A 22,461-nucleotide genomic window follows, 5' to 3' on the forward strand; every position below is an offset into this window, starting at 1 on the left:
GAGGGAAAAAAGTCTTAAATATTACAGTGGTTTGTAAACTGTCCGTGTTCAGCCTACCTGACTGTGGCATAATAAGGAATTTAAGGAATTTGTCTGGTCTCTATCTTGGGTTCCTAACAAGGAGCTTCTAAGCCGTGTAGGTGGTGGGAATGTCTTTGTGACACTAATGAGGTGGCTCATGGTAGGCTCCTAGATAGCTTTAGGGTGGGGGCTGTTACCAGAAAGATCCACCATGTAATTTGAGGGTTGAGACTTTGGGCAGGCCTGATGCATGATTGGCGTGAGGGGATTGAGTTCAGTCACGTGCCCAATGATGTCATCGATCATGCCTGTGTAGTGAAACCCCAGTTAAGAACTCTTGACCCGGAAGCTCACTGGGGCTTCCTGATGGGTGAGCACACTGAGCTGAGATGGTGATGTGCCTTCATTCCACAAGGAGAGTGTGTGGAAACTGTCTCCTCCCAGAACTTGCCCTGTGTGTCTTCATTTCGTTGGTCTTCCTTTGTAATAAAAATGATCATAAACATAGTGCTTTCCTGAGTTCTGGCGGTCATTTTAGCAAATTTTTGAACCTGAGGGGTTCATGGAAACCCCCAGATTTGTAACCAGTTAGTCAAAAGTGGGCATGGACCCTCTTGCTGCTGGCATCCAAAATGGGGGCAGTATTGTGGAAGACTGAGCCCTTAAACCTGGGGAGTGCAGTGCTAACTCCCAAGTGGTTAGCGTCAGAATTGAATCACAGTACCCTAGTTGGGGTTGAAAGGAAATACCAACAAAATCTTATTTCTTACTGTTTGTCTTGTTAAGGAAACTTTAATTACTGGATTTTAATTAATTTACATAGATGTTTTCTCCTGGGAAGGGTGCTATAATGAAAAACAGGGTGAGAAATACCGCCGTTAGAGGAAATGTGGATATAACTGAAAATTACTGTGCCAGTTACTGATGGCACTTGGGCAGTTGGGATAGATAATTATAGTTTGTGGCTGTATTTTGTTTTTGTGATACTTTGAACTTACTTTAGTAGTCTCTAGATTTAATTATGAAGAATCTTTAATTAGTCAAAATGACTAAACCCAAGAACCAGTAATTCTTTTTTATTTTTTACATTTTATTTATTTTTGAGAGAGAGACAGAGTACAAGTGGGGGAGAGGCAGAGAGAGGGAGACACAGAATCCAAAGCAGGCTCCAGGCTCTGAGCTATCAGCACAGGGCCTGACGTGGCCTCGAACTCCCAAACCCTGAGATCGTGACCTGAGCTGAAGTTGGACACTTAACCGACTGAGCCACCCAGGCACCCCACCAGTAATTCAGTTGTAGAAATTCTACTCATACAAATTGGAATAGGATTTCTGACAGCCTGGATTTTCAAAAAAACATGAAAACCTCACCATAAAAGCTTTTGAACAGACAAAATAACATGCAGTGTATGCACTTTACTCAAAAGAATCTCAGAATCTCTACATTTGCTTTCAACAAGCTTAGAAGCACAGATGGAATAGTGAGCTATAAAAGGCAGGTACGTAAAGATATTATTAGGTGCTTGCTAACCACTAGATGGAAACCATTGCTTTCTACACTATCCATTTGCTTCATATAAATAGCCTCAAAAAAACTTGTGAGAGCAAAAAAAAAAAAGCACAGCCACCTATTGAAGCCCATGTTGATGACCCTGGTCATTAAAAATTCTAAACAAGAAAGGTAAGAGTCATACTTTCTAAAAAAAAAGATTTAAAGTTTACCAATATAGCATTTTGCCATTTGATGGGGTAAGCTCCAGTTACCTGATGGTTTCTCCCATGTAGGGTAAAACTGTTGGTGTCAGGTGTAAAGTGACAATCATGCCTGAGGAATTCAAAATGATGCGGAATTTGTCTTATATGGAAGAAGATTGTTTCTGTATAAATGAGCCTTGGTCAATGGGTTATTTTAGAAATTGCCAAACCTGGCCTAACAGTGGCTTTTTTTTTTTTTTTAATGTTGGAAATATTTCCAATTAACCATTATGTGGCAAGATTGGCAAAATAAACTCCCAGTATGCCCTTCACCTATATTTAACCAATTGTGAACATTTGTAACATTTATACATATGAGTAACTTGCTGACAGCTTGCTTCTTGCTTCCCAAATAGTTAAGCATATTTCTCTCCACAGGACCTTGAGTTTGTCCCAGTGTTTGGTGGTGGTAACCTTGACCATTTGAATGGAGTGAAACAATCATTTTGTTTCCAGTTAAAAGAATTGTTGACTATAATTATTTTAAGTTAATACACATAAAATCTGACATCTTAAAGGGCCATCTTAAGTGTACAGTTAGTGACATTGTTCACTCTTGTTTGCAATCACCACTTCCTTTCATCTCCAGAAATCTTTTCATGTTAATAAAGTGAAACTACCCATTGAATAGTAACTCCATTCTCTCCCTTACCCCCCACCCCCCAGCACTGGCAATCACTGTTCTACTTTGTCTATGATTTTGACTATGACTCTTACATAAATGGAATCATACATTATCCTTTTTGACTGGTGTATTCACTTAGCACAATGTTCTCAAGGTTCATTCATGTTGAAATGTATCAGCATTTTCTTCCATTTTAAGGCTGAATAATAAATACTCTTGTATGTAGATACCATGGTTAGCTTATCCATTCATCATCTGTTCATGGACATTTGGGTTGCTTTTACCTTTTGTGAATAATGCTGCCATGAACATGGGTGTGCAAATATTTCTTTGAGACTCTGCTTTCAATTGTTTGAAGTAATTCTACCCAGAGGTAGAATTGTTGGATCTTACGGTAATTCTAATCTTAAGGAACTGCCATTATGTTTTCCATAATGGCTGCACCATTTTACATTCCTACCAATAGTGCAAAGGATTCCAATTTGTCCACCACCACACCAACACTTACTTTTTGTTGTGTGTGTGTGTGGTTTTTTTAATAGTAGCCATCCTAATGGGTGTGAGATGGTACACCCATTGTGTTTTTGATTTGTATTCTGATGATTAGTGATATTGAACATCTTATTTTAGTGCTTTTGATACCTTCTTTGGAGACCTACTTATTCAAATATTTTGCCCATTTTTTAAATAAGCTGTTGAGTTGTTGGAATTCCTTATATATTGTGGATAATAACTCCTTAATTTGCAAATATTATCCCCATTTCATTCTTTATTCTTTTTTTAATTTTATTTTTTTTCAATATATGAATTTTATTGTCAAATTGGTTTCCATACAACACCCAATGCTCATCCCAAAAGGTGCCCTCCTCAATACCCATCACCCACCCCCCATCAATCATTCTTTATTCTCATTGAATGGCCTTGGTTCCCTTGTCAAAAATCATTTCTGGGCTCAATTCCATCAGGCTATCTGTCTGTCTTTGTGCCAGAGTGACACTTTTTTTGGGGGTTTTTTTGCAACAAGAACCAAGTTTTGGTTTTTTTCTTACATTTGAAGTATCCCTTGATGACATCCTTGGCCTGCGACTGTTTGCCATAGTCCTTAACCACCACAGAACAGCAACCAACCACTTAATGGGGTTTTCCCTCTGTCAGTTTCACAGAGGCCTACCCATTCCCCTAATTTCTTATAACCTTAATTAGGTTGATTTTGGTGTTCAGCACAAAGGGCCTCCACCAACTTGACACACGTGGGCTCATCACAGTTGGATATAAGCACACAAAGATGGGTTTGGCCCTTGTCTAAGGCTTTGGCAGCTTCACGAATTCCACATGCTAGGCCGTCATGGACAAGGGTGGTCTTCAGCACCTCTTGTAAAACAGTGTTAACCTCCATTACACTTCCAGCAGCAATGACTTCCTCAGTCATGGAGGTGGGTTATGGGTGGAGCCCAATTTTGAGTGCACCCAATCCTCTGCCTCCACGTGACTGAGGGAAAGAGAGCGTGACACTGTTGTGATTACTATAGGTTTGTAGCAGATCCAAAAGTGTGAGTCTTCTAAATTTGTTCTTCAAGATTGTTTTGACTATTTGGGGTCCCTTGAGATTTCATATGAAACTTAGGACGGATTATTCTATTTCTTCAATAAACGTCATTGGGGTGTTCATAGGGACTGCACTGGTTCTATAGATCACTTTGGGTAGTGCTGGACATTTTAACAATATTAAGTCTTCCAGTCTATGAACACAGGATCTGTATATTCTCTTTCATTTCTTTGAGCAACATTTTGTAGTTTTCAGTGTGTAGGGATGTGTTTATAGACATTTTCTTTGTAGTTATGGTAATTACATATAACATACTAAGCTACAAATGTTTTTAAACTGTAATTTCAATCACATACAAAAGCTACTTTATAGTCTAGCCCTTTTTATGTTACTGAAATCATAAATCACATTTATATATATTGTGTACCCACTAACAGACTTCTAGTTATTTTTTATGCTTTTGTATTTTAAATCCTGTAAAAGAAGTTGTTATAATTATAAAACTAAGTTTTATATTTGTCCGTGTAGTTAGCTCTACTGGAAAGATTTACATTTTTGTATGGCTTCGAATTACTTACTAGTATTCTTTCAATTTGGAGGACCACCTTAAGCATTTCTTGTGGAGCTTGTCTATTGGTAGTGAATTTCCACAGCGCTTGTTTATCTGGGAATGTGTTAATTTCTCCCTCATTTTGGAAGGATAGTTTTTGCCAGATACAGAATTCTCGGTTGATGGGGGTTTTTTCTTGCAGCATTTAATTATATCATCCGACTGCCTTCTGGCCTGCCAAGATTGTGCCCTGGGAGCCAGAGAGGGACCCCTTTACTAGTAAAATGCTCTGCAATTTTGTTTTGTTTTGTTTTGTTTTGGAGGGCATTAGATTAACCATTGTTTCCAAATTGACTTCTCACCCACCTGCATACTACTCTTCCTCTTAGAGATTGTCAGGCCAGGCTCCATATGGTCTCTGTTATGATCTTCCCCTCCTGCCATAGAGGTAGCCGCTTTCCCATCTCAGATGCACTGTGGAACAGGTACGTGTAGTGTGGAGTTAAGTGAGGTCGGTTACCTGTATATAAAAGGATTGCTGAGATGTTCGAGAAGTCCTGAGAGGTGGAATTGCCTAGTGTAGACATGGGCTAGAAATGTTACAAAAATGCATGTGTCTCAAGTTGGCTCATTTTGGTATGTTGAGCTACAGATAGGCATTTCATATGTTCATTGGTTTTTTAAAGAAAGTGGTGGGCTGTATCACAGTATTACTAGTATGCCTCATTTTAAGCAAGCTCAGTACATAAATGTAAAGATTTGACCAAAACTTGGAGATGACCGTTTGTAAAAGGATTTACTATAAGATTTTTAAAAAACATTCTTGCTGCCTCAAAGCAGGATTTGAATTAAAAGAAGGATATGAAGGAACAACTAGGGAAAACACCACTCACTCTGGGGGAGGAGGGTTTGGATCTGTGCTCCCCAGGACTAGCTCAGTTCTTACAAAGACCTGTGCTGAAGGTTCTTTCCATGATGGATGCACGAAGGGAGGTTCAAAGCATATCAGGCCCTAGGGCAGCGAGTCATTCCTTAGGTTTATTTGACTAGAGAGCAATGAGTAAGGCTTTAAATAAAACTTCATAAATGTTTTATGATGACATGTTAAAAAGTGGATTGAAAGTAAAGGAACATGGAGTTTGGTCTCCAATATGTGAGGATCTCCGTAGGTGAGGGAAATCAGTGCTCACGGTTTGAGAGTCAGGAGAGAAAAGGAGAGAGGTTTATTTGCCCGCCCTTTGAGTTTTGAGAAGAAGTGATTTCTTTGTAATTCTCTCGTTTCTTGTATGTTTTGAACAAGAAGTTACTTTTTTTGGCTAGAGATAGCAGAGAAATAGAGTTCCCCAGACCAGTTCTGTGTGAGACCAGCACAGGTCAGGAAGCACTGGTCTCTCGAAGAACTTACCTGTGGATGACCAGTGTAGTTACGGACAGCCATTCCAAGCTGACCTCTTTTGAAACCCATGTCAGGGGGAAGGAGGACCAAGTCAAAGAGGCCATGGGGTCCCAGGGGACAACAACCATGTCCATATTGTTGTCACCATTCGGTGTGTTGAGCTGAACTAATATATGGCACTTCACATTTTGACATCAATGGTACTTAATTCTTTGAGATGATATTGTCCCTATTTTACAGATGAATAAAATGGTGTTCTGGCCAGCTTCCCTTTATTCATATGCACCCATCTGTTCTCTGTCTGCATCACACTTTCTTGCCCTGTCTCCTCAAATATCCACCAACCTTGCTCCCTCACTTCCTTTGATCTCTGTTAAAATGTCACCTTATTGATGACACCTTGCCTAACTTTTCTTATAGGAGAAAGCACCTGCCCCTCGCTTTATTTTCCCGGGAGCGCTTTGCACCATCCAACTTACTATATATTGACTTGTTTGTTGTTGAGTATATCGTCCTCCTTAGAGTGGGAGCTCCATGAGGGCAGGAACTCCATCCGTTCTATTTACTGATATATCCCCAGCAACCAGAACAAAGTCTGTCATGAAGTACACAGTAAATTTGGCTAATGAATAGTCCCTACTTCCTCTTTTCTTCATTCGTTAACCAATTCATTCAACAAACACTGAGCCCTATAGGTGCCAGATTCTCTCAATAGCAGAGGACCAAAGATGAACCAGCTAGCTTCTGCCCTTAATTAGGTCACAATGTGAGGAGGGACCCAGGAAAGCAAACTTAATTATAAATGCATTATGGTGGGTTTACTGGGGGCACAACTAGAAGAGATCAAGAAAAACTTCATGCAGGAGACGGTGTGGAGTTGACTTCTGAGGGGCAAGGATGATTATGATGGATAACATTTATTGAGTGCTTACTGTGTGCCATGCCTCTCCACTAAACAATTTAAGTAATATCATTTAAGGCTGTTAACAGTTTTATGACATAAATGCTGATATGACCTTTATATTAGGGATGCAGAAAGAGGCTCAGGATGAAGGTCATAGAGCTAGTAGTTGGAGCTGAGGTTCAAATCTGGCTTTTTCTGGTTCCAGATCTCAGGCTTTAACTATGTGCTGGGCAGACAAGCAAGGAAGACATCGTGAGCAGAAGAAGCAATGTATCACAAGGATTGGAACTCCCCCAGGTGTATCCATGAAACTACAATGATTCCAGGAAATGTGAGACAAGATGAGGTAGGAGTGTGCCACAGTTTGAAGGTGGACTTATAGGCCACAGGTTTTCTAACCTGGGCCTCCCGATTCCTTTCTCTTTCCTCCTTCCGGAGTAACTTGCTCTTGCTACTGTATTAGTCTTCTGAATATGCTGTGATCTGAAGGATGAATTGCATGGTTGAAGCAGGGGATCGACCATGTGGTCATAGTAGCGCTGATGGGAGACGGAGTCTCTGAGTTGGATAGTAACTGAGAACAAAGAGGACACAACAGATTGAAATATCTTTGGAGAGAGAACTGTTAGAACTTGTTCCGTTTGGCCATTAGAGTTGGAGAAGGAAGAGGCTAAGACTGGATGGATAGGAGGGTAGGGAACCATTAATGAGGACAGAGCGTAGACGGGCAAGCCCAACCGGAGTGGCGAAAATGGCGAGTGAGGGTGATCTGAAGTTCCCGGGGCTCCCTGAGCAAGGAGATGCCCAATGCTGGTCTGGATGTACGTGGCTGGTGCTCCGAGTGGAGTGGAGTCACAAAGCTGGCAGACATCAGCTACTGGGTATTTCTTTAAGTGCCAAGAAAGAGAGGCAGGAGACTTGGAGTGGGACCTTTGGGAACACCAGCCGTGAATGCTAGGCATTGTCTCAGTACTTGACATCTTTGGGTGGGTATCTACATTGTTTTCAGATCCTCTCTTGTGAAATCATCAGACACATGTCTAAACCATTCAGGGAAGCTTTTGAAGTTTTCTTGGCTTAAAAAAAAAGTGTCTGAGAGCATGGAGTCTCCTTACAGCATTTTTTTCTATAGATGTCTGAGCAAGATGGCAGGTTAGAAGCCCCTTCAGTCAACCCAGCTGTTTTTTTTTTTTCTAGTGGCTTCCACAACCCCACCTGGATTCACAGCCACAGTGAGCTCCCTTATCCATCAAATGTGACTGGAAGCTTGATATGGACCCATTTCAGCCCAGCCGTGCCTGCAGCTCACAGCACTCGCTAAGTGTCCCAGTGAATCTGGTCAGGTCTCGTTACCATCACCCCTGCGGGAGGCCTTCCTTCTCTTCAGAGTGGTAGCTAGCACAAAGCACCTTGGCCGAGTGCCCATGTGCACACAGGAGGACCCAGGGGAGAGGACCAAGGTCAGACGGAGAGCCCCAGCCACTCACTATCTTTGTTCTCCCCTCCTTGGTCAGCAGTGTCCCAGGTTCTGGTTGGGAAGGCAGAGAGGAAGAATGACTTTGCCTCAGACTGCCTCCCAGCTCAGGCAGTGTAGGGCCGTGCGTTATTGAGGTGGGACTCTTCATGGTGGTTTTCTTGTCATTCAGGAATTGTCATTCATCTGCTCATTCAGGAATTTGTTGAGATCACTTTCAGTGGAGGAACAGGAACAAGGATGGATGTGCCAAGAGAGGGTGCTTTGGGGTCATATGACCCCAAGTCCTATTCCCCTTCTGCCACCTGTGGGCTATGTGGTCTAGGGCAAAAGTCACTTTAGCTCACTAAGCTTTGGTTTCCTCCTCCTGAGGGCATCGATGCCCACTGCACAGAGAGATCATAGGGGCGCAAATGCTCAGAAGGATGCCCAGCACACAGTAGGTAGCTTAATAGGTAGGGCTACCTCATTGTGATTTTTCAGTTTCCTCTGTGTTTCAGTCTCACTGCTTAATTTAACATTGGATTTGGTGATATGTGGCTTCACATTTCCTTTACCTCAGCTAGCAGCTGAGGATTACGTGCTCAGGCTCTGGAGTTTGCCCAGACCTAGTCTCAAATCCTGGCTCCGCCAGCACACTCACTGTTTGACTTTGCCTGAGTAACTCTACCGATTGGTTCCTGTGGGGATGATGGTGGCGCACCCCACCCCCTTGTAGAGAGGTTGTTAGAAGGAAATAGGATCGTGCATGGGCATTGCTTGGTACATGGGAAATGCTCAAGTATCGGTGTTCATCTTGTGAATATTGCCACCCTGAGAAGGCACATTCTTTTTTTTTTTTTTTTTTTTTTTTAAACTTTTTTTTAACGTTTATTTATTTTTGAGACAGAGAGAGACAGAGCATGAATGGGGGAGGGTCAGAGAGAGGGAGACACAGAATCTGAAACAGGCTCCAGGCTCCGAGCTGTCAGCACAGAGCCCGACGCGGGGCTTGAACTCACGGACCGTGAGATCATGACCTGAGCCGAAGTCGGCCGCTCAACCGACTGAGCCACCCAGGCGCCCCGAGAAGGCACATTCTTATTCCAAAATTGGGCACTTGCCATTGTTCAAACTATTCAACAAATCTTGACATTAGCTTCTGAGTCCTTTGAATGCCCATAATGGTAAGAAACTTTCAAGAAAGAGCAGGTTTGGGGGAAGACTGAGAAGGTATTCAGAGGCAAATCTGCTGATTGACATGGCTGGTGAATTAAGATAATTATCTTTCCAGTCAAAAACATTGTGTTTCTTGTAACCCATGCAAATGCATGCACAAGAGGCCTTCCAGCAGTGTGGGCAGAGGCCTCCAGAGGCGTGACTTGGTTCATTACCACTCACTCGTTACTGTTATTTTTTAATTGGAAAGTGAAACCTGCCCATGCTTAAAAAAGAAACATCTCAAAGAGTAAAAGTGAAAAAATCTCCCTACCACACAGAGGCAGTCTACAGTTTCCAACTCTCCTCAAGGAGAGTGGAATGTGGCTATATATGGTCCCTTTCAAAACAGCAAATGGGGGCCCAGCAGGCACACTGTTCTGCACCTTTTTCTTCCCTCTCATGAAGCTCTCCTGAGGGTATGGCTTTCAAGGACTTCCCTCTACAGAGAGGCACAGACTATTGAAGAAATGCCCAGGGAAGGCCTTTGGGACTCCCCAGATTCTTAAACACTGTGGTGGCCGGTAACTGGCCCTGCTCCTCGCTCTGACGTGCCTATTTGTCAGTTCTCTCACTTTAAATCATTTTCCATTCACTTCCTTAGCCAGCGCTAATAGTTGGACTTCTGGAGGGCGAGAGAGGGAGGAAGGGAAGGAGAGAGGGAGAAGATAAATTGAGGGAGAAAGAAAGGGAAGAGAGGAGAGGGAGAGGAAAGGTGGGGCAGGGAGGGTCTTTCACCCATGGCCATCTGGTTGTTATGAATTGAACTGTGTTCCGGGAATGCAAGCTGGTACAGCCACTCTGGAACACAGTATGATGTTCTTCAAAAAACTAAAAATAGAACTACCCTACGACCCAGCAATTGCACTACTAGGCATTTATCCATGGGATACAGGTGTGCTGTTTCGAAGGGACACATGCACCCCCATATTTATAGCAGCACTATTAACAACAGCCAAAGTATGGAAAGAGCCCAAATGTCCATCGATGGATGAATGGATAAAGAAGAGGTGGCATATACATACAATGGAGTATTACTTGGCAATCAAAAAGAATGAAATCTTGCCATTTGCAACTACGTGGATGGAACTGGAGGGCATTATGCTAAGTGAAATTAGTCAGAGAAAGACAAAAATCATATGACTTCACTCATATGAGGACTTTGATGAACATAAGGGAAGGGAAACAAAAATAATATAAAAACAGGGAGGAGGACAAAACAGAAGACACTCATAAATATGGAGAACAAACTGAGGGTTACGGGAGGGGTTGTGGGAGGGGGGGATGGGCTAAAAGGGTAAGGGGCACTAAGGAATCTACTCCTGAAATCATTGTTGCACTATATGCTAACTAATTTGGATGTAAACTTTAAAAAAAATAAAATATAAAATAAAAAAAAAATGAATTGAACTGTGTTCCCTCCAAATTCATACATTGAAGTTCTAACCCCCAGGACTCCACAAAGTGACCTTTTTTGGAAATAAGGGTTATTGCTGGTGTAATTAGTTAAGATTAGGTCATACTAAAGTAGGGTGGGTCCTTATTTTAGTGGGACTGGTGTCCTCACAAAAAGGGGAAATTGGGAAACAGATGCACACACAGGGAGAACACCCTGTGAAGATGAAGACAAAAATGAGGGTGACACCAACACTTGCAAGCAAAGCTTCAGGAAGTAGGAGAGAAGCATGAACAGAACCAGCCCTGCTGACCCCTTGATCTTGGATTTCCAGCCTCCAGAACGGTGAGACGATAAATGTCTATTGTTTAAGCCGCCCAGTTCATGTACTTTGTTAGGGCAGCCCTCGCGGACTAACAAATACCCTGGGGAGAGACAGGCTGCCAGCCCTGAAACCTCCCATGTCAGAAAAGGAGAACCAACATGTTCCTCGCCTTCAGTATTTGCTGGCCCCCATCTATGCAGCCGTCCATAGCTTTCCATTTTCCACTGGAGACCTGAGCCATAATAACAAGCACTATAAACTGAAGGCAAGACTTAAAACTAGAAGCTTTGGCCACCCCAAAATTTGCCTCCTGAAGTCTCTAGACCAAATGAACAGGTCCATGCTTACCCATGGGCTTTTAGTGCCAGCAGCTTCCAGACTCAACCTACAGGTGCTTGCCCCTAGAGAGGCAACACGGGCAGCATACTGGGTACTCACCAGAACGGAAGCCCACGCTGGAGCAGAGCCAGATACTTATGGGGGGAGATTCTTGTTATGTTCTGGACAGTGGAAAAAACTTCCTGTAAAGTTGAAGCTGCAACTTTATTAAGATGGAAATGCTACTACGGGATCAAACTTAACCTGGCCCTATGGGGTGTCGTGACTCCATGAGGACATGGCCACATACCCTGGCACTAGATTAACATGCCAAAGTCCCCAGCGATGTCTCATCCCTTGCTCAATGGGGATAAGAGGTAGGGCAGCCCCACTCACAAAACGAGAAAGTCAATGATCTCTTTACCAATGGAGTGAGCACAGGGCATAAAAAGGCCAAACAGTGGGCAATCTCAGCCTATGGCCCATATTCAGACACTCCAAATTCTGTATGGGAGAGAGACCAAAGCATCCAATGGGCCGAGCCGAGTGCAATACTTCCAGCAATAGCATATGCCCTTGACAAACATTTTCCTAAGATTTCTATTTTTACCAACTCCTGGTTGGGAGCTAAAAGGCTAACTATTTGATCAGGACTTCAGCAAAATGTGGGATGAGGACCTGACATGAACCAGCTCTGTGACTGTCCTGAGCCTGTGCCCACTCATCATCTAGCATTTAGCTACCACCATCTGGAGAGAAAGGCACTGTCATCTGCCACTCAAGTACTTTGCTCCACGAAAGACACTGAGGACAAGTCTGGATCTGTAACTGACACCCATCAGATGGAACTCTTACTGCCAGAGTGGGCAACACCATTTGGACAATACCCAGAAGACCATCAGATTCCTCTACTGCTGGGTGCAGATGACCCCTGACTTTAACCCCTACTGTATTGCTGTGTACTTTCCTTACCTAAGTTCCTGGCAAGGACAGGTATATATCAACACATAGTCCTAGATGACTTATTGGCTGCTGAGGGGAGTGAGGTCTGCATATTTAGCACATCTTGCTACGTGTTTTAAAGATAGCCAGAGGCATGCATCAAAGAGGCCATAATAACACTCTATGGACTAAACAAATGGAACAAGTCAAAATCTCCTTTTCTGACCTTATTCTCCTTACAGACTAGCTGCAAATAGGCTTTGAAATTCTAGTTTTTACTCTCACAGGATTCTGGGGCTTTAAAATCTTTATTATGGGCTCCAAACTCAGGCAGTATGAATTAACATACAACTAAAATTATAAAGCAACATGGGTCTGAGGGATGGATTGTTATATTATGAGCCAAAGATAACCTCTTGTATATTGGCCTTATGTTTTTAGCTTATTCATAGTGGCCTAGGACCTGTTAGCTCAAAAGCCTGCTGATAGAAAACTCAAATTTTACACATACAGTAGTTTTAAAAATAGCTCAGACAAGCAGATTTTTTAGCCATTTGCAGTCTGTCTGCTTTGCATACTCCAGGAAAGTACACCTAACATCTGCTAGCCATAGATAAAATAAACCCAGTAGCTATAAAAGACTCCACACTGGTGCTGCCCTTCAAAGCTTCATGTCCCAGAGGCTCTCAGTGTTGTAACTGACTGACATCCTCTAGACACACAAGCTTGCTCCCTGCTCTCCCTCCCCTTCTGGATGGACACTTTCATGCTCTGAGGGATTTCCTTCATCATGCCAACCTAGCCAGAATGTCATCCAAATAAAGCTCATTGTGTGCTACTGCCACCTAGTGGTCATATCGTTTTCTGTGATCGATCCCCAAATGCCTAGGCATTTATACATTTATCAACCAGTTTTGGGTTTTATTATTTTTCTCTATTGTTTTTCTGTTTTCTATTTAGTTTCTGCTCTAATATTTATTATTTCCTTTATTCTTCTTAATTTGTATTTCATTTGCCCTTCTTTATCTAGTTTTCTCAGGTGAAACAGCAATCGTAGATTTGAGATCTTCTTTTCCATCCATTTATTGGATGGAAACCTCTGTGGTATTTAGTGTTATAAATTTCCCTCTAAACACTGCTTCCGACGCATTCCACAAATTTGGTATATTTTGTTTCCATTTTCATTCAAGTCTAAATACTTTCTCTTTTCCCTTTGAATTCATTTTTTTTTTTAACTCACATATTATTTAGAACTGTGTTATTTAGTTTTCAATATTTGGGAATTTTATACATTTCTGTCATTGACTTATAATGCCATTGTAGTCAGAGAACACACTTTGTATGGGATGAATAACTTTACAATTTTTAGCTGCTTTGTGGCCATGGAATAGGGTCTATTATGGTGTTTTTTTTCTTTTTTTTAAGTGTTTATTTATTTTGATGGAGAGAAAGAGAGAGTGCATGAAAGCAGGGGAAGGAGCAGAGAGAGAGAGAGAGAGAGAGGAGAGGGAGAGAATCCAAGCAGGCTCTATGCTGACAGCTGACAATGTGGAGCTTGATCTTAACCAACTGTGAGGTCATGACCCGAGCCAAAATCAAGAGTCAGACACTTAACCAACTGGGCCACCCAGGCGCCCCTATTATGGTAAGTATTTTGTGTGCACTTGAATACAATGTGTATTTTGCTGAATTTAGAAGAGTATTCCACAAATCAATTAGGTCAATTCGTAGTATTGGAGTATTCTAGTTTTGTATATCTGCTGATTTTTATTCTACTTGTTTTGTCAAATATTGAGAAAGGGTATTGAAATCTGACTGTAATTATGGATGTGTTTATTACTCCTTTCAGTTCTGTAAATGTTTGTTTCATGTATTTTGAAGCTCTATTATTAGGTGAATTTATGTTCAGGATTATTATGTCCTCTTAAGAAATTGGCTTTTCTCTTTATCATTATGAAGTGGTTCTTTTTATTCCTGGTTATATTCTTTGCTTTGAAAACTACTTGTTCTGGGGGCGCCTGGGTGGCTCAGTCGGTTAAGCGGCCGACTTCAGCTCAGGTCATGATCTCGCGTCTGCGAGTTCGAGCCCCGCGTCAGGCTCTGTGCTGACAGCTCGGAGCCTGGAGCCTGTTTCAGATTCTGTGTCTCCCTCTCTCTGACCCTCCCCCGTTCATGCTCTGTCTCAAAAATAAATAAAACATTAAAAAAAAAAAAAGAAAACTACTTGTTCTGTTATTAATATAGCCACCTGGAGTGTCTGGTGGCTAACTTGAGAATGAATGAATGAATGAATAAACAAACAAATAAATAAATAAATAAATAAAGTAGGCTTCTTGTAGGCAATTTGAGTCTTGTTTTTTATCCAATCTGACAATCTCTGTCTTTTTAATTTGAATATTTAGACCTTCATGTTTAATGTGATGCTTAATATGACTAGATTTAAATCTATATGGGTATTTATTATGTAACTGTTTATCTCATCTATTATTTTTCCTCTTTGAGGGGAGCTTGTTGTAGATTAATTGAATATATTTTTGTAATTCCATTTTTTAAAATGTTTATTCATTTTTGAGAGAGAGCATGAGCAGGGGAGGGGCAGAGAAAGCAGGGGACAGAGGATCTGAAGCAGACTCTGGGCTGACAGCAGCAAGCCTGATGTGGGGTTCAAGCTCACAAACTGTAAGATCCTGACCTGAGACCAAGTGAGACACTCAACCAAGCCACCCAGGTGCCCCTTGTAATTCCATTTTATCTCCTTTGTTGATTTATCAGCCATAAGCTTTTTAAGGCACTTCTTTACGCTTTAAAGTATATATCCTTAATTTGTGACAGTCTGCTGATGCATGGCACTCTAACCATATACTTCTATTTCTCTTCCCCCAGCCTTTGTGCTATTGTTGTCATATATTTTATTTTTACGTGTTCTTAAGTCCATATATCAGTTTAGTAAGATTGCCATAACAAAGTACTACAAACTGAGTGGCTTAAACCACAGAAATGTATCATTTCACAGTTCTGGAGGCTAGAAGTCAAGATGAAAGTGTGGACAGGGCCATACTCCTTCTGAAGGCGCTAGGGAAGGATCTGGTCCAGGCCTCTCCCCCAGCTTTCAGTAGTACCTTCACTCTGGCGTGTCTTCTCCCTGTATGTGTGTCTTTGTCTAAATTTCCCCTTTTTATAGGGATGCCAGTTGTATTGGATTAAAGACCCACCCTAGGGATTAGGGACCCACTCCATCCAGTAAGTCCTCATCCTAACTTAATTAATTGCATCTGCAATGATCTTATTTCCAGATAAGGTTAGATTTGAAGGTATTAGGGGTTAGCACTTCAAGATATGAGTTTGAGGAATGTAATTCTCAACCCATAACAGCACACAATATATTATTATTATACTGCCTTAAATAACTCATTATCTTTTTAAAAATATTCATTTATTTTTAGAGAGGGGGCCGGCAGAGAGAGAGGGAGAAGATCCCAAGCAAGCTCTGTGCTCTCAGCACAGAGCCCGACGTGGGGCCTAGTCCCAGGAACCATGAGATCATGATCTAAGCTGCAATCAAGAGTTGGACGCTTAACCAAATGAGCCACCAGGCACCTCTCATTATCTTCTAAAGAAACTTAAAAATAAGAAATAAAATCTTTTATACTCACAAGTGTCAACACTTCATTTCTTTAATTGACAAATACTCTGTTAAATGGGTATATCACATTTTATTTATTCAAGAGTGTATGGATATTTTGGTTGTTTCCATTGTTTGGCTATTATGAATAATATTGTTATAAACATTTGTATACAGGTTTTTATGTGGACTTGTACTTTTATGTCTCTTGGATAGATAACATAGGAGTATAATTGCTAGATCATATAATTTATTGAGGAACTACCAGATTGTTTTCTACAGTGGCTGTACAATTTCACATTCCCACCAACAATGTATGAGGACTTCAAATTTTCCATATCCTTGCCAAGAGTTGTTATTATCTGTCTTTTTAATGCTTTTGATTTGCATTTTCCTGATAGCTAATAATATTGAAAATCTTTTCAATATTTGAGACTCATTGACCATTTGTATATCTTCTTTGGAGAAATGTCTATTCAGATCATTTGCACATTTTTAATTGGGTTGTTTGTCTTTCTATGGAGTTATAATAGTTCTTTATACACTCTAGATATCAGTTGCTTATCAGATATGTGATTTACAAAAATGTTCTCCTATGTATTGTCTTTTAATTTTAAAGCATAAAAGTTTTTAATTTTGATGGAATCCAGTTTATTTTTTTCTTTTGTTTCTTGTGCTTTTGGTGTCATTTTGCTTTCTGTACAGCACAATACTGAGTTTTACTTTGTGATCTGAAATTTTTCTTTTAATTAATTAAATTCACTTATCTTTATTGATTTGACAGATATTTCCTGTTATTAATGGAGTTCTTTTGATACTACTAAAAGCTGTGTTATTGTTCTATTTGCTTCCCTTATATTAAAGCTTTATATAATACCCTAGTCTCCTCCTCCCTTGAAAGTTCCATTATATTTTGGATCCTACATTTTTCTTGTTCTTGGGTTATTTTGCCAGAGTATAGAAACTTCTTTAAGAAAAGGTCATGGAAAGAAAACTTTGAGACCTGCACATTTTAATTTGCCGAGACAGAGAGGAGAACAGAGGATCTGAAGCGGGCCCTGCGCTGACAGCAAAAAGCCCAATGCGGGGCTCGAACACAGGAACCATGAAATCATGATGTGAGCCGAAGGCAGGCACTTAACCAACTGAGCCACCAAGGTGCCCCAGTTTGCCTTCAAATTTGGTTCATTATTTGGCAAGTTTTAGAATTCAAGATACAAAATTATTTTCCCTCAAATTTTTGAAGACCATATCAATCTTTTCTAGTATCCAGTGCTGCTGAAAAGAAATTTGCTTATTCCTTTAAAGGTGACCTTTAAAAAAAAAAACCTCTCTAGAAGTTTTCTAGATTATTTGTCTTTGATCTCAAAGTTCACAAGGGTGTGTATAGATGTGGGTCCTTTTTTGTTCATTTGCTTGCCACTTGAAAGACTCTTTCAATTTGAAGACTATCTCCTCATTTCTGGAACATTTTCTTCTATTATTTCTTCAGTGACTTCCACTCTTCCATTTTTTTTTTTTTCTGTTCTCTCTGGTATGCCTGTTAGTCAGATGCTGGACATTATGTTTATGCATTTTATCTCCTTATGAATGTTGACATTTCCTCAACTTTATTTTTCAACTCTTACTCTTGGTAATTACTTTTTATTTCTAATATCTTTTTCTTGTTCTCTATTTTATTTTTTGTAAGTAAACTATTTTCAAAAACCATTTTAGATTTACAGAAAAACTGAGAAGATAGTACAGACAGTTCCTGCATACTCCACACTCAGTTTATTGATGTCTTACATTAGTGTGGCACATTTGTTACATTTAATGAACCAATTTTGATACGTTATCCTTAACTACTAAAGTCCATACTTTATTCAGATTTCCTTAGTTTTTATCCAATGTCCTTTCCTGCTCCAGGATCCCATCCAGGATACCACATGGCTTTTAGTCATCATGTGTCCTTAGGCTCCTCTTGACTGATACAGTTTCTCAAGCTTTCCTTGTTTTTGATGACCTTGACAGTTTTGAGGAATGCTGGTCAGGTGTTTTGTAAACTGCTCCTGTATTGGAATTTGGTGTTTTCTTCGTGGTTAGACTGTTGTTACTGGTTTGGGGGAGGAAGGCCATGGAACAAAAGCACATTTTCATCCCATCATATCAAGGCAATATAGTATCATTTTGGTCACCTGGCTGCTATAGTGTTTGTCAGATTTCTCCATTGTGAAGTTATTCTTTCCCCCCTGTTCTAAAAGTACACTTACTTTTGGGCAGGAAAAGACCATCTCCAGCCTGTCCTTAAGGAGTAGGGAATTATACTCCATTTTCTGAGGGCAGAGTATGTACAGAAATTATTTGTGATTTTTCTGCACAGGAGATTTGTATCCCCTATTTTTAAATTTATCTAACCATTTATTAATGTCAGTGTAGACTCCAGAGTATTTATTTTATATTTTGGGTTGTAATCCAGTACTTCTTTATTTATTTTGTTGCTCATATTGATCCAGTTTGGGCCATTGGGAACTCTTTTAGTTGGCTCCTGTGTCCCTTTGACATAGCCGCATCAGTATATGGTGTGGTGTGGTGTGGTGTGGTGTGGTGTGGTGTGGGTCTGTGTGTGTGTGTTATTTGTTGAACAATTCCTTCCTTTCTGGAACTATAAGATGTTCCAGGCTCTTCCTGTGTATTTTCTTCCCCAATTGTAGACTCATTCATTTCTCCAAGGATTCCTGGTGCTTATTATTGGAGGATGGTATTAGAAACCAAGACCTGGGCACTAGGTATGCTTGTTGCTACTGGGGTGTTGTTGCGTCTGGGTCTTCTCTGCTGTCAGAGCAAGGATTATGTGTGTGTGTGTGTGTGTGTGTGTGTGTGTGTGTCTACTAGCCTGTGTATATAAACACATCTCTAAATATTTCTGTATGTAACCATCTGTATCTGTGTTAAGTTTGTACATGAGTTCATACTGGTGTTTTTGACTCTATTACCATATGGATTATTCTAGCCTCTCCCCTTCCTTATCTGTAAACTCGCACTGCACCAGTGAGAAACCTGGCTTCTACCCTCTGCCATCCATTTACTATTCAATTCTAGACACATAGAACCATATCAGAATTGCTAACTAATTTACCTATATGAAACAACTTTATCAACAAGAGTATGGTACTTATATGCAGTCCTTTTTGCCTTTAGTCTTACAGACTCCACTCATTTCCAAAGATGTAGATCAGCACCTTTACCCCACCCCCCCTTCAGTGAGGTTGTTTCACACATTAGTAATACATAAGATTTTTTTTGTCACACTCTACATTCCATCATAGGATTTTCCCCACCACTCTTTGTACTGTAAAGCCCTATGGGGTTTTGACAAATGAATAATATCATGTATCCATCATTTCAGTATTATATAGACTAGTTTCATAGCCCTAAAAAATCCCTTGTGTTTCATCCATTTAACCTCCTTAGTTGGACTCGTTCAGTAAGTAGCATTTCAGACTGATTTCAATTAGCACTATGCACTTAAGATTCATCCATATCTTCTGGGGGCTTGATAGCTCATTTTTAAAACACCAGATAATATTCCATTTATGGACATAGCATAATTTGTTTATTTGTTTACCAATTGAAGGATGTCTTAGTTGTTTCTACTTTTTGGCAGTTATAAATAAAGGTAATATAAACATTTTTTGTCTAGGTTTTGTTTGGACATAACAAATCAGTTGGGTAAATATCTAGGAGCACAGTTGCTAGATCGTGTGATAAGGCTATGGTTAGCTTTGTAAAAAACTGCCAATCTACCTTCCACAGCTGCTGCACTATTTTGCATTCCAACCAGCAGTGAATGAAATTTCCTGTTCCTCCACATCCTTGACAGCATTTGGTATGGTCAGTGCTTTGGATTCTAGCTATTCTAATAGGACTGTAATGGCATCTCATTTTATTATTTTTTTATTTTTTAAAAAGTTTATTTACTTATTTTGAGAGAGACAGCACATGTGAAGGAGGGGCAAAGAGAGAAGGAGAGAGAAAATCCCAAGCAGTCTCCGCACTGTCAGCACAGAGCCTGACACAGGGCTCCATCCCACACACCATGAGATCATGACCTGAACTGAAGTCAAGAGCCAGGCATTTAACCAACTGAGCCGCCCAGGTGCCCCTTCACTGTTGTTTGAATTTGAAATTCCCCAATGGCATATGATGTTAAGAGTCCCTTCATATACTTATCTGCCACCTGTGTGTCTTCTTTGGTGAGGTGTCTATTTAGATCTTTTGTCTATTTTTGGGTCTCTATGTCATTTTTTATTACATTTTGTTCTTGTTTGAGGATGTAATTTTTCAAAGAACTTCTTTGACCGAATTAACTTTTTCTTTTTAAGTTCTCTTCATTTCCTGAATTTCTTTTTCCTCTGGAGTCTGATTTTCTCTTTATTTGGGTTTTTTTACTTTCATATCAAGGGTTTTCTTCAAATACTCAGAGAGTCTTAGTTCACATTTTTTCCTTTAAATTTTCTTATTGTGGAAAATAAATAACGCATGTACAAAAAAAAAGTATGAAGCACAAATGTTCAGCTAAATGAATTTTTGTCCAGATCAAGAAATAGAGCATTGCCAGGACCCTAGAAGACTTCTGTATGCCTCTTGCCCATCAGAATACTCTAGCTCTCTTCCTTTCCACCAGCTTATCGCTATCCCAACTCACCATAAAAAAAATACTTTTAACACCATGCAAATATGCATGTATAAATAGTGTAGTTCAGTATTCAGTCATCTTTTAAAGTTTAAGAATGAGGTAATTTTTTTTTTTAAGTACAGGGAGAAGCACCTGAGTGGCTCAGTCGGTTGAGCATTTGGACTCTTGATTTTGGCTCAGGTCATGATCTCACGGTTCGTAGATTCAAGCCCTGTGTCAGGCTCAAGGCTGACAGTGCAGAGCCTGCTTGGGATTTTCTCTCTCTCTTTCTCTCTCTCAAAATAAATAAATAAACTTTTAAAAAAAGAAATAACAAAATTAAATCCAGGGAAATCCCTTTACATTGGGAATACCAGGATGAGGATTACTTAACTCTGAGATGCCAACATCTCCACTAACTGCCCTAATCCTCCCCAGATAGTTTATTTGGTTCCTTTTGGACTATCATGGTGGTATTGTGCTGCCTTTTCCTCTAGGGGGCACCAGTCATCTCCAGAATCCTCCCTTAGGTCCTCTCCCTTGGAGTTCCAGCTCCTGCCTATCCGGCCAGTGGCATTCTGAAGAAACAGTGTACCCATGAGAAGCAGCAGCAGAGCCCAAGTGTCTTGCCTCATGGTTTGGAACACCTAGGACAACCACCTACTTTGGAGTCCCGGGAGGGGCAGGAATATAAACTTCCTTGCATTTTGTCATGTTAAGTAATGCTGTAGCCAGCCCAGCCTACTGGTTGGCCATTGCAGACAGGAGCAGCAGATGCACGCTAGCTCTTTACAAAGGCGTATCCCTGCCATGTACGAAGGAGACCAGCCTCAGCCTGACATCTTGATCTCATCCACTTTTACCTGTCTCTCTCCCATCTCAGGAGTTCCCTAAATCACTAGCCTGCTATGGGGAGCCCCTCTTGGCTACAGCCTGTTGTGGAGTCAGAATTAGCCCACCCTTTCTCCAGAGGCTGTGTTCCAACTTTTTTTAAATTATTATTCAGGCCCAAAAGTCTTATATTGTCCAGTGATTGCCTAGGGGAAGACCAGCTGGGTGGCCTGACCTCCCTCTTGGGGCCACTCAGGGCCTCTGGCCCCAAAAGTCTGTTCCAATGCCACAAGATCACTCAAATATCGGTGGTACCATTTGTCCAAGATGATGAGGCACTGGGAGAGAGTACAAAAAATATAGAGTACAATATGACACAGCAATGCCACACCAAATTGATGTGAAGCTGTTCCAAATTTTGACTCCCAAGCATCTAATGCTGTCCATGATCTTTTTGCCAATTGATTGTCCTACTGACTGGGTAGACCCCATATCAATTTTTTGATTTCCAAAATTCTCTCCCCTCATTTTTTTAAAGTTTATTTATTTATTTTGAGAATGAAAGAAACAGAGCACATGAGCAAAGGAGGGGCAGAGAAAGAGAGAGAGGGAGAGAATTCCAAGCAGGCTTCTCACCGGCAATGCAGAGCCTGATGCAGGACTTGATCCCACGAATCGTGAGATCAGACCTGAGCCAAAACAAAGAGCTGGACACTCAACTGATTGAGCCACCCAGGCCCCCCTCCCCCTTTTAAATCGCCACTTGTAGTGAGTTCAAGAGACTTGGGGGTTAAAGAAGAAAAAAGAAATGACCATGAAGTAGCAATAGCACACAATGAGCTTTATTTGGACAACTGACAGGGTGGTGTATGGGGAATTCCCTCACCACATGAGGCCATCCA

The 22,461-nt window shown here is 40.8% G+C and overlaps 1 protein-coding gene and 1 pseudogene across 1 annotated transcript in view; one reads left to right on the forward strand and one right to left on the reverse strand.

Moving 5' to 3' along the window:
• The window catches only part of IWS1 (interacts with SUPT6H, CTD assembly factor 1), a 49,653-nt gene extending 40,564 nt beyond the window's left edge, over positions 1-9,089 (forward strand). Inside the window, exons 14-15 of the transcript XR_006220603.1 lie at positions 7,003-7,143; positions 7,995-9,089. The gene's annotated coding sequence lies outside the window, so the exon portion shown is untranslated. The remainder of the gene's footprint in view (positions 1-7,002; positions 7,144-7,994) is intronic.
• LOC102965247 lies at positions 3,273-4,286 on the reverse strand (annotated as a pseudogene).
• Positions 9,090-22,461: the final 13,372 nt, after the last annotated feature.

This window comes from Panthera tigris, chromosome C1 (assembly GCF_018350195.1).
Source record: "Panthera tigris isolate Pti1 chromosome C1, P.tigris_Pti1_mat1.1, whole genome shotgun sequence".
In the NCBI taxonomy this organism is placed as follows: Eukaryota; Metazoa; Chordata; class Mammalia; order Carnivora; family Felidae; genus Panthera; species Panthera tigris.